Source organism: Lathyrus oleraceus, chromosome 4 (assembly GCF_024323335.1).
Source record: "Lathyrus oleraceus cultivar Zhongwan6 chromosome 4, CAAS_Psat_ZW6_1.0, whole genome shotgun sequence".
Classification (NCBI taxonomy): Eukaryota; Viridiplantae; Streptophyta; class Magnoliopsida; order Fabales; family Fabaceae; genus Lathyrus; species Lathyrus oleraceus.
The window spans coordinates 430,252,082-430,264,056 of NC_066582.1; the positions used below are offsets into that span (position 1 = coordinate 430,252,082).

General features: G+C 35.5%; 1 long non-coding RNA gene across 3 annotated transcripts; it reads left to right on the forward strand.

Annotated features, from left to right (window-relative positions):
* The first annotated feature begins 959 nt into the window (after positions 1–959).
* On the forward strand, positions 960–3,305 carry LOC127075876 (uncharacterized). Of its 3 annotated transcripts, none has more exons than XR_007786696.1 (5): positions 960–1,261; positions 1,480–1,889; positions 2,074–2,329; positions 2,404–2,655; positions 2,772–3,305. It is a non-coding gene; the product is annotated as an uncharacterized LOC127075876 (long non-coding RNA). The 3 variants fall into 3 exon arrangements; XR_007786697.1 differs by having other exon boundaries at positions 1,480–1,884; XR_007786695.1 differs by having other exon boundaries at positions 1,480–2,329.
* Positions 3,306–11,975: the final 8,670 nt, after the last annotated feature.

Sequence of the window (11,975 nt, forward strand, 5' to 3'; positions counted from 1 at the left end):
AACTTTGATTTAACACGCTCTTGAAGATGCCACCTTTGATATGCTTGTACTAACCGCTGATTGGTATGATTGAGGATGCCTTGATTGAAAGTCTGACTTGAGGCTTCGAGCTCCACAACTTAGAAGAAAAAGTCTTATCAAGTGACCAATGGTCTTTTGGTCACTAAAATTAGACTGTGGGATTGTACAAGTTCAAAGGATTTAATTAATCAAAATTACTTTTGATCAATTTGAATCAGGTGGTTTGGATTTAATTGGAAAACTAGGCTAAACCTAATATAAAGGTAAGAATGGTTAGAAACTTCCCTAAGGGATCATGCATGGGTTAATCATGGTTTGATTAGCAATCTAAGCCTAAGAGATCATGCCTTGAAAATTCGATTAAAAATTCTAAATCAAAATTCTTAAGGGAACAGGTTAATATGGCTAAAAATGGCGAAGTAAACCCTTAAGGAGTAAAATGGTCTTTTCACATTAATGGCCAATTACAAGCACAAATTCTAATGAGAATCTAACTATAACCTAAAACGATTAAGCCCTAGAATTTACTTCAGCCAAATGTCTACAAATTGCCTAAATTCTAAAATTAGTCAAAATCTAATAACTTCCTAATTAATTCTAATTAAAATTCTATATCAAAATCTAATTAAAACTAAACTAATTCTAAATTCCAATAAATCTTAAATTCTATTTAAAACTCAAAAGCTTAACAGGAATTCTAAGAAATTAATTAACCTAATTAATTCATAAGCTATTATTCCAATTAACCTAATTAAGCTAACTTAAAATCTAATTAAACTAATTAAAGATTCCAAAACCCTAATCAACAAGATTAATGCACTAAATCCTAATATCTAAAACCTAAAGATCAAGAAATTACCTAACTCTGACAAGATTAAGCTAATCTAATCAGCAAGATTAACATAAAATTGGGGATTAAAACAGATTAAGCAATGAATTAAAATTATAATCAAGTAAAAATAAAAACATGGGCCAACATGGAGGCGTATGAACACGGAGGGGGTGAGGTTATGTGATTTCGCTTCAATTTTGCTCTTATCACCAAGAACTGAGCTTTCATCGAATACTCAAGAACATGATTCCTCCCTTCGTACCGGCGTCGAGGTTGAAATATACCATTCACGGCATTGCGTATTGACGTTCGACGACGAAGGATGAAGATGAGGTTCTTTTCGCGCGTGGAAAGGATTCGAAACGAAGCCGGAAAACTCACTAGTATCGGAGTTCCGATGCGCAAAAGGTGATGACTTCTTTCTCCTTTTCAGTTTCTGATTGCTCTGTCTTCTTCTCCCCTAAAATGCTTCTGTTCGACTTTCCTTCACCAATTCTCTTCTTCTGCTATGGTTGTTGCTTTTTGCTATGCTCCTTCTGTTACAAGAGCTTCTTTTTCCTCTATGGCCAATCCGAATGTATATGTTTTTCGTTTGGATCAATTGCTGATTCCGTTTTTTGTTGCAGATCCCCTTCTGACTCTACTGAGTTTTCTGTAAATGAATGGTGAAATGGAAAATGGATCGACAAGAAACACTGGTTGAAATTCCACCTGTGAATTCTGAACCCTCCATTGATGAAGCGGGTATGAGGTTCTGTCGAGAGGTGGTGGTTTTGGATCGTACAGTGAAGGTTAATGGATGTTGAATTGCAGGTTTCAGTGAGGGTTTCCTTTCTATTATGCGGAAGGTGAGAGCTGATATTGAAGGGATGGTTCTGTGAGAATGGATTGAAGGTTGAAGCTCAACCGAATAGAGCTTCTGATGTTGAAGCTCTATCGATTATGACAAATCATAGCGTATGGTGAAGGTTGAGAGAATAGAGAAGAGTACGCAGTTCCAGCCGAAGAATGGAATCCCCTCCGAATGAACTGTGAGGTTATGAATTTATAGGAAAAGATTGTATGTTAGAAAATCCAAATGAAATTCGGTTGAAATGAAACTATTAGTTAGAAAAGCAATAAGTTGTTAGGAGTTTGTTAGTTTGAAATGTTTGTTGAGTTCTAATTCAGTTAGTTGGTTGGTTCAGTTATGTTAGAAGCGTGAAATCTTAGTTTTGCAGGTTGTACTGTTAGGATAAAGTCAGTGTGATATTGGCCTTATCAGGAAAAGTAAAAACAGGAATAAAGCTTGAATAGTCTTCAAAGTCAGTGTTGGATGACTTAAAATCTAAACCATGTTGAATTCAGACATCAAGCATCATTGAGGTTCCAGATACACACAAGACTCCTGAAGTTCGTCACTCTATGCAAATTCTGCAAGAGAAATGTTTCGACACTTGCTAGTTGTGCTTGTGCTTTCTGATTTGTAAGATTCAGGTAAGTCATTCCTTTTTTAGTGAGCCATTGCTGTCATGATTGTTGCAGGACTGTAATTGTTTGCTTGTTTGTAGGTTCTGGTTGTCGTCGATGTCATTCTGTATGCAGTTGTCTTATGACTATTGCAGGTATTATGTTGATTGGAAGTCATGTTGTTGTAACTTCCGTAGTTGCAATTGTAGCTGCCTTGTTGAATTGGTTGCAGGTTGGTTTGCACGGTTAGAAATGGATGCAATACAGCCTGCTTTCCATAAGCAGTTTGTGAGAATGGGTCTTTATATATTGTCCTTGTTCCAACTGCCTTTCTCCACAGACATTGTATTCAGGTGAATTACTAGAAGACTCCTGATTATGTCTTGAGCTTGATTTATTTCCTGCATTACCATTATGTCTTGCATTTTCAGATTTTCGATGCGCATTTCCTGATCTTTTATGGATGCAGGGTTTAACATTCTCTTCTCAGCATGCTGTCACGAATGAATTACCAAAGTAGGCCTTTGTTGCGCAACCTGGAAAGCATATTGAAGGTATGCTTGATGGATAAGGTTTAGCATTTGTTGTTGCTCGCTAGTTTGACCTCTGAGCTGAGCATCTTGATTGGAACCATGTAGCTGAACTAAATCGGTGAATTTCCGAAACTGTTGGGGCAATTGCATAGGATTGTTGTTGGAAATTGTTGCTCCTAAATACACCTCGATGCCCTTCTTGATAAGCTAAAAATGCTTCATTTCCTTCAGGTTTTCTTAGCAGCTATTGTTTGGATGGTAGCTTTACGGTTTCCTTGGTCTCGCTGAAGGACCATTTCCTGGAACTGATTTAGCAATTGTAGCTTATGCCTTTTTCCATTTCATTTCATCAGGATGTGCAATAACTCCTTGGCTTATGTAAATCATTATTTGGGTAATAGTTTAAGGTTTGTATTACTTATGCAATGTTTGGATGCACTAGCATCCGGTTCAATGCACTGTTCGGAGCTCCATATGTGTGGTGATAGGAAGTATCATATTGTCTATCATCGATGTCTCGATCACGTGCATTGCTTGACATTTTATATTTCATTATAGTCATAAGTCCAGGAATTATGGTGATGAAATTGGACATGATAATGGAATTTTGTATGAGAGGAGGTGTATGAATTATGGTAATATCAAAATGAAATATTGTACTCATGAATGTATGGAAGATGTAATCAGAATTTGAAACGAATGAAATGTTATTAAAATAAATATGGAAATTGAATCAATGCATTAATAGTCGAATTGGAATTGGCTCATAAATGATTAAAATGATTTAAAATGGAAAGATGGCTTGAAAATGAAAATTGGATTAAAAATGGCAACATGGTTTGAAAAGTAACTCAGGTTTCAAAATGAACTAATGGTGAATCAAAAATGGATTATGGATAAACGGAAATAGAGATTAGGAAAGAATGGTCGGTTGACTTTGGTCAACTAGTTAATCGAAAAGTCAACAGTTGACCAAAAGTCAACTTAGGTAAAAAATGTATTTTCTTATGGACAATTGGACATGGACCATAATATCTTGAACCAGATGACTCAGGTCCTTCTATGAATCAAACCATATGGACATCAATCAAACAAGAGGTCTTGAACATGCAGAGCCTTGAATGGACTTTTAATCAAGCAACTAGGATCCTGAATTTTGACCAAGTAAACGAATCATCCATAATGGACAAGATGAATAAGATGAATCCTCAAACTTGAACGTACACACAAATGGATGATAGTGCCACAACCATCATCCAGGGTTCCCACTCCCTCAATGAAAACCACATGACTCATGACCTTCCAAGATCAATGACTAGGGTTTGGGTGACTACCCAGTCCAAGGATCAACCAATAGGGTTTCAAACCAGTCATGGAGCTCCACAAGTAATATCTTAAATCATGGGCCCACAATTAGGGTTTATAAGTCTAGTTCATGCACAGAAGCCAAGCAACAAGATCCCTCAAGATCAAGAGTTAGGGTTGCAACCCACATGATGAGCAATACCATAATCTTCAAGCCAAAATCATGGTTTTATCAACCACAACCCTTGAATTTATGATACTTGTCAACACATGTTATCCATGAATGAATGATGGGTATGAATGAGACATGAATGTGTCTCTAGTTAAAGGTTAGATGAAAAACAAAAAGGAAGGGAAAATTTTAGGGTACAACAATAAGACCAAATGTCTTGTCAAACATAAAAATATAATTAATGCATTCTTTTCTCATCCCCTCACTCTATATTTTTATCAAACATCATTTTGACCAAAACACTTGCACACAAAAAGGGCTCCCTAGGAGTACTTAAGACACTTTGGGTGCTGATACATTCCCTCTGTGTAACCAACCCCCTTACCTGTAATCTATGACATTTTATTAGTTTTGATTTGAAAACTTCTTATCTTTGGGTTTTGTTTGTACTTTTGCCATTTTCCTTTGGAAATAATAAAAGCGCGGTTGCGACTCTGGTTTTATTGACGTCAAGTTTATCCATAACTTGATGGTCATGAATTTACTGCTACAAGTGGTAATCAAAGTTAGTAAAGTTAAGTGAAGTTAGTATTATGAACAAGATCAACAATTAAGGATTATTTATCCTTAGGTCAAAAGATTCAAAACATGGCGCAATAGGGGATAACTTATCACTGATGCAAAGTATTGAAGATGATCAATGATCAACTTATAATGGGTTTGTAAAAGTTAAAGTTATGCAAATCCCAAGTCCATCTATCAATATATTGACAAAAGTAAGACTATACAAACTTAAAGGTTAAAAGTTAATGTTTTGATTAAATGATTAAGTTAGACAAGTTATAAGGATCAATATGCAACATAAACAAGTTAACAATAAGGGTTAGTGGGTTAGTATAACAATGGAAACAAAATGGAACAAAAGGAACCACAAGTTAATATGTACATAAACAAGGCTTCATCTACATGTCAAATGACTCAAGTTGGTTGATGTAGAGGCAACATATCCACGTTTCAAAGTACCATGAATGACCTCTTGATCATTCATTAGTAGGTTTGAAATATAGAAGGTTCAAGCAACCCTAATCAATCCAATATCATGACAACTATAGACTTCATTAGCCACTAAGTTCAAGACCTCATAAGTCAATGGAAAATTACTCAAACAGCCTGAAATAAAGCATAATAAAATAATAGAGACAAAAAAAACAAGAGTCTATGTTGGGAATATTTTAAGAATAACAAAAATAAGTGGAGTAAAAAATAAAATTAAATGGGAAATAAATAAGGTGGAAAATAAAATAGAAGTGAAAAGAATAAAAAAGGGACATAATATAGGGGATCAACCCCCTCTCCCATTGGGCCAAGCGCCCTTTGGTGATTTTGAAACACACTCACATAATAAAATAAAATAAATAATAAAGAAAATATGATGCACGCTAGCTGACCAATAGGAACAAGCCAACAAATATATTCAAATTTGAAACATGCGTTCAACTTCGTCTTCTTCCTCGAGACACCTCATAATCAAAACCTCCAAACACAAGTTTTTCATTGGATTTGATCATGGAAACATTTCCTATTCATAAAAACAAATCAACCTCCAGACTCATGAGCCATTGATTAGCTCTGAGTGTGGAGTATTTTACCAAAAACTCATAAGAACAAGTTGACCTAAATTAAAAATTAAATAATGGATAATGGTTAATCATAACTCAAAGCATGGGGTTAATGATCAGTGAGTGGTTTCGAGTTGAATGGTAACTTGTTTGAGTGGAAATACCTTATTGGAATCAGTTTCAGAGTGGTGCTTAGATGACTTGGTGCAACTCATGTGAGGTGTTGGGAATGTGAGTTAGTGTTTATAAAAGTTTCAGTGATGTTCAAGGATGGATTCTAGGGGCTTATTTGGAATTGAAATGCTTTGAATCTAAAAAATGGTAACTCTGTTCATGGGTGAGAAAATTGATTTTGCAACAAAGGTTTTCTGGCTTTCTAAGCTTAGTTTTTGAGTGAGACACTTCGCCTATTCATAGGGAAGGTGATGGAATGGTTTTGGAGGGAGAATGAAGTGATTTGATCAGAAAAGTGTGATGGCCCGAAGCATGCTTAAGTGTGACTTGTGGAGGAATTGTGGTTGAGCTTCTAACCTGGTTTTCCCCTCAACTCAGTTTGTTTTCACTTTAGAACCAAAAAGGAGGGACAAGGATGGTTGGATCAGAGCTGTGGTGGCTTTTGTTCTTAGCCATTTTGGGAATTTTCAACTTTTTGCACATGGCTCGGGTTCCTTGGCTCGTAACCCTCTTGCATCCAAGTTGACTTGCAAACATACCTAAATATGTTATGCAATGTGTTAGAGATCAAAAGGGATCAAATCCATGTGGTTTAGGAGCTTGGTCAACCAAAATGCAAATTATGGCTGGTTCTGGTCTGGTTTGTGCATCATGGTGATTTCCAATCTTTGAACCAAGGCCAAATGAAATTGGCACGTGCATTTTGCATGAAATTTGTGCCAAATGTTCCTTTCCATGTCCTTAACTATATGAAAAAAGTACCAGGTCAAAAGGAGTTGTGGTTTGGAAATGGAAATATGGTAAAGTAGCGGTCTTGGTCATCTTTTAGGGCATGGTAGGCATGTTGGACCAACCTGGCCAATGCAAAAATTGAGGTCCTTTCTCAATGAATTAGGTCTTGGAACTTTAAACAAAGTTGGATAGGGACTAAATTAGGAAATTTTGCTCTAAGTGGAACTTAAAAAGCTTGTAATATGATAAAGTTGCAGACTTTGGAACTTGCCATAGGCCATTCTTGCCAAAAAGTGACCAACCAACATGACCTAAAAATGTGATTTTTTGATTTTTTGATTTTTTGATTTTTATGGTTCAATGATAGATGTTTTAAGCTCTTATGATTATATCATGATGTAAAATGAGGCTTGGGTATTTGTGGAGGGATGTTAGGTCAAGTTCATGGGTGAACCAAATATCTTGAAAAGTCAAAAACCATGACCAAACTAAGTACTTGTAATATGAATTGAATGAGTGTTTGAATGGTGAATTATGGTTGAAAATGACTTAATTTGATGTTTAATGAATGGTGGTATGATAGGATGATCAAAATGAAGCAAGGTAAATGATCAAAGGATGCTGAAACTAGAGTTTCTTGAATCACAAGTTTCATCAAGAACAATGGTCAGAGAATTTAGGGTTTGGTGATGCAAGGGATACATTGAGAAGTTTCAAAGGTTTGGGGCATGAACCAAATTTGGATTTTAGGGGTCCCCAATGACATGGTTAAGATTCATGGTGAACCATGACTTGTACAAACCAAATGAGGGTCAAGGGTTATAACTGAGGTCCTTGGGTGACCAAATGAATCTCTATGAGTCTTCAATGGGGACTCACCATCCAATTATGGTTTTGGAGAGTGAGTGAGATGTCTTGAATGATCCTCCAAGCTTTGTTGTATTCTTGAGGATAAAGATTATAGTTAAGGTGGTTTGGGCACACCTTAACATGGGCAAAGGGTCTTAAGGCTTCATAGATGAATCATATGCCTTGAGTTTGTGGATTATTATGGATCATTAAGTATAAATGCATATGAGATGACATGTATGAGATGTATGCTCATGAATTAGGGTTCAAGAGGGTGATGTGGAGGTAGGGTAAATTTGAGGGCATGACATGGTATAGTCAAAATTTCTCAAGAAGTCTTAGAATGTGAGTCTTTGAGTTTATTGTAATCAAATTGATTATTGGATTAAGTCCTTTTTGAGAAGGCAAAATCACTTAGGCGGGTGGACTGGACGTAGCTTAGTTAACAATGAACCAGGATAAAAATACATGTGTTATTATATTTATCATTATCTTTGTTGTTTGATATATTGGGTGGAAAAAGTTTTTAAATCAACAAACCTAATTCAAACCCCATTTCCTTGTGTTTATAACACCTTTATCTAACAAGAAGGATATGAGGGATACAATTAATTAGTGTAACCAGAAAGAGATTGATGACTTCAATAAGTTCATCGAGGCTATAGAGCTTATTGATATCCTAACTTTAGGAAATTTCTTTACTTGGTCTAATAGTGAGAGAACTGCTAGAAGTATGCTTGATAGGTTCTTGATTTCGAAGAGTTTGTGGCTGGTTGGAAAGTGGTAGGGCAGGAGATTGGCGATAAAGACATATTTGATCGTGCACCGGTGTGGATCAGAACCAATTAATTAAACTAGATCCCAAAGTTGTTTAGAGTTTTAAGCTGATAGTTTGAGCATAAAGACTTCAAGAGTTTTGTGGTGGAGGTGGGGAACTCGTTATAAGTGGAAGGAATGTATGCATATATGCTTAAAGAAAAATTACAACTATTGCGTCAAAAGCTTAAAGTTTGGAATGTTTGGGTGTTTGGTTGGATGGATTTAAGGATCGAGTTAGTAGTTAAAGAGTTCAATGAGATTGATGAACTGTTATACATTGTTGGCCCATCATCTAAGGAGGAGTTGGTGGTTAGAAGGAATAATTTATCTTCTGACCTCTGGAGAGACCTTAAATTGAAGGAAATCGTCATTCATCAAAAGTCAAAGATAACTTAGTTAAATGAGGGGGATTTAAACACCATATTTTCTCATGCGAAGTTGAAGGAGAGAAGAAAGAGTAATTCAATCATTTTGGTTACTAAGGAATAGGTGTAGGATTGAGGATGTAAAAGGCATGAAGGATGAGGTGAAAATAAAATTTGAAGAAAGGTTCTCAGAACATGGTGGGTGCAGACTTGTTATGGATGGTTCCTTATTTAGAAAGTTATCTCTAGAAGAGAACTTAAAGCTCGAAGGTCCATTTTCACTCGAAGAGACCAGGAGAGATGTTTGGAATAATCATGGTTCTAAAAGCCCTGGGTCAAATGGTTTAAATTTTGAATTCATTCAAAAATTATGGAGTTTGTTGTAAGCTGATTTCGTTAAGTTTATGAATGAGTTTCACATGCATGCTAAGTTACCCAAAGGGATAACAACCTCTTTTATTGCGCTCGTCCGAAAGGTCCTACATTCTCAAAAGTTGGGAGACTACATGCTTATATGCTTAGTGGGGTGTCTTCACAAAATCCTGTCAAAAGTGCTTGCAGCCAGATTAAAAAGGGTTCTTTCTAAGGCTGTTTCACGGTCTGAAACAACCTTTGTTCCAGGAAGAAAGTTGATAAATGGTGTTCTTGTTCTTAATGGGATCTTGGATTTAGAAAAAAAGAATATGAATGAGTGTTTGTTGCTAAAAGTCAACTTTGAACAAGCCTAAGATTGTGTGAATTGGAATTATCTCATATTTTTTTAAGGAGCATTGGTTATGGGACAAAGTGGTTGAAGTGAATGGAAGCGAACATATTCAGTAGTAGCATGCCTGTTTTGGTTAGAAGAAGCCCAAAGGACGATTTCAAGGTTGAGCATGGATTGAGGCAAGGGGATCCTATATCCCCGTTTCTATCTGCTTTAGCATATGAAAGATTAGCCTGTCTAATTAACAAGGCTGTAAGTTTATGCAAGTTTGAAGGCTTCCGGATCGATAAAAACACTAAACACATGATCCTTCAGTTTGCAGATGACACAATCATCCTAGGGAGAGGCAGTTGGAAGAATTTGTGGAGTGTAAAGGAGGATTTTAGGGTTTTCAAAATGGTGTCAATGTTAAAAGTAAATTTCTTCAAAAGTAAGTTGTATGGAGTTCACATTAAGGAGGCATTTATGAAGGTTAGATCTCACTTTTTATCTTGTAATATCTATGATGTCTCGTTCAAGTTTTTGGGCATTCTTTTAGGATGTAATCCCAGAAGATGTAAAAGCCTTTAATTAATAAATTAAAGAGGAAGTTGATGGTTTGGAAGTGTAAAAGTCTCACAATTTGGAGGAAGAGCTATTCTTTTGAATTAAGTGCTTTCTAATCTTCCTGTGTTTCTCGCGTCGTTCTACAAAGCTCCAAAAAAGATAATCAAAGAGATAAATCAAATCCAAAGCAGATTCTTGTGGCACAGTTCTGAAGAGAAGAAACGAATTAATTTGATACAATGGAATAATATTTTCAAATCAAAAGAAGAAGGATGATTAAGGGTTAGAAACTTCGAGTCTTCAATGAATCTCTTCTCTATAAATGGAAATGGAGGTTTTTGCAAGAAGATGGTACCATTAAGAGGGATCTTCTCTCAACGAGGTACATTAATTTACAACATCAAGTCATGGAAGGGGAAGCTCCGAGAGGTACTAAAAACTTCTCAAATTGGTGGAAAGATATTCATTTATGGGGAAGTAATTTTCTGTTGAGAAAAAAGTGGTTTGTGGAGAACATTTCGATCAAAGTCGAGGTTGGAAATAGGATTTTGTTTTGGAATGATAGGTGGTTAGGTTGTATTCCTTTGAGGTTTAATTTTTTATTTGTTTCAGGTGTGTACGAACAAAGATGAAGTGTTAGCTGATGTCAGAGCTTGGGTCAATGGAAGTTGGAAGTGGCATTTCAACTTTAAAACAAGTGATGACAATGCATATGTGGCGGAACAAAGTGCAGAATTGACGGAAATTTTGAAAGGTATTTTGTTGTCTCTAGGTTCTGGTGATGTTTACTCGTTGGGGAAATAATATTGATGGTGTTTTCTCCGTTAAGAGTTGTTATTTAAAGTTGAATTTTATGGATGAAGAGGTCAAGTACGAATAAGAGATGATGATAGCTTTGAAACAGGTTTGGATAACAAAAGTTCCATCAAAAATCAAACTTTTTGTCTGAAAAGTTTTATTGGGTAGAATTCCAACAAGAGAGCAACTTGCGAAGAGAGGAATGATTCATAATAGTCATGAAAAGGTTTGTGTGTGTTGTTTTAAGGGAAATGAATCTCTTTCTCACTTGTTTTTTGGTTGTAGAGTTAGTAAGAAAGTTTGGGAGGAAGTTTTCATTTGGTTGGATATGGAGGAGGTGGATTTCGATGAATATATCCAAAATTACTTTGGTTTTCGTGTGGCTGGGAGAAGGAAGATGAAGAGGTCGAAGACGAGTTTGATATGAATGGCCATAGTTTGGAGTTTATGGTTGACGAGGAATGCAATTATGTTCAACTATGTTATTACCTCAATTGATGATGTTATTTTCAATATAAAACTTTTGTCTTGGTTTTGGTTAGCTTTATGGTGAGGTTTGACTATTATGATTGATGTGTAAGTACTTAAGACTTCATAAACTTGTAATTCCTATTTTGTGTTGTTGGGTTTGAGTACCACTTGTGCTCTATCCATTCATATTTGCTTATAAAAAAAGTAACAAAATCCATGACATATCAATTCTTATTTTCTTTCATTTACATATACTCCACAAGAAATTCATGTCCACATGTCTTTTTGATCAACAACAACTTATTAAAAACAATATCTCATGTCATAAGTTATTGCCAATAATAAATAAGAACTTTCTTTTAGTGTCTTTACACTTTTCTTCAAATCTAGTTTTTCTTTGCACATGATTTCACAAAAAATCTTTCAATGTTTTTATCAGATCTATCAAATTATTCAATCCTAGAATCCTATATTAATCTACCATAAATTTGAAAAAAAAATCTATACAATAAATAAGGGTCTTTCGGGGTTGTAATAAATCAAGGTGATATATTTTTAAATAATACAATTCTATTACTTGAGTT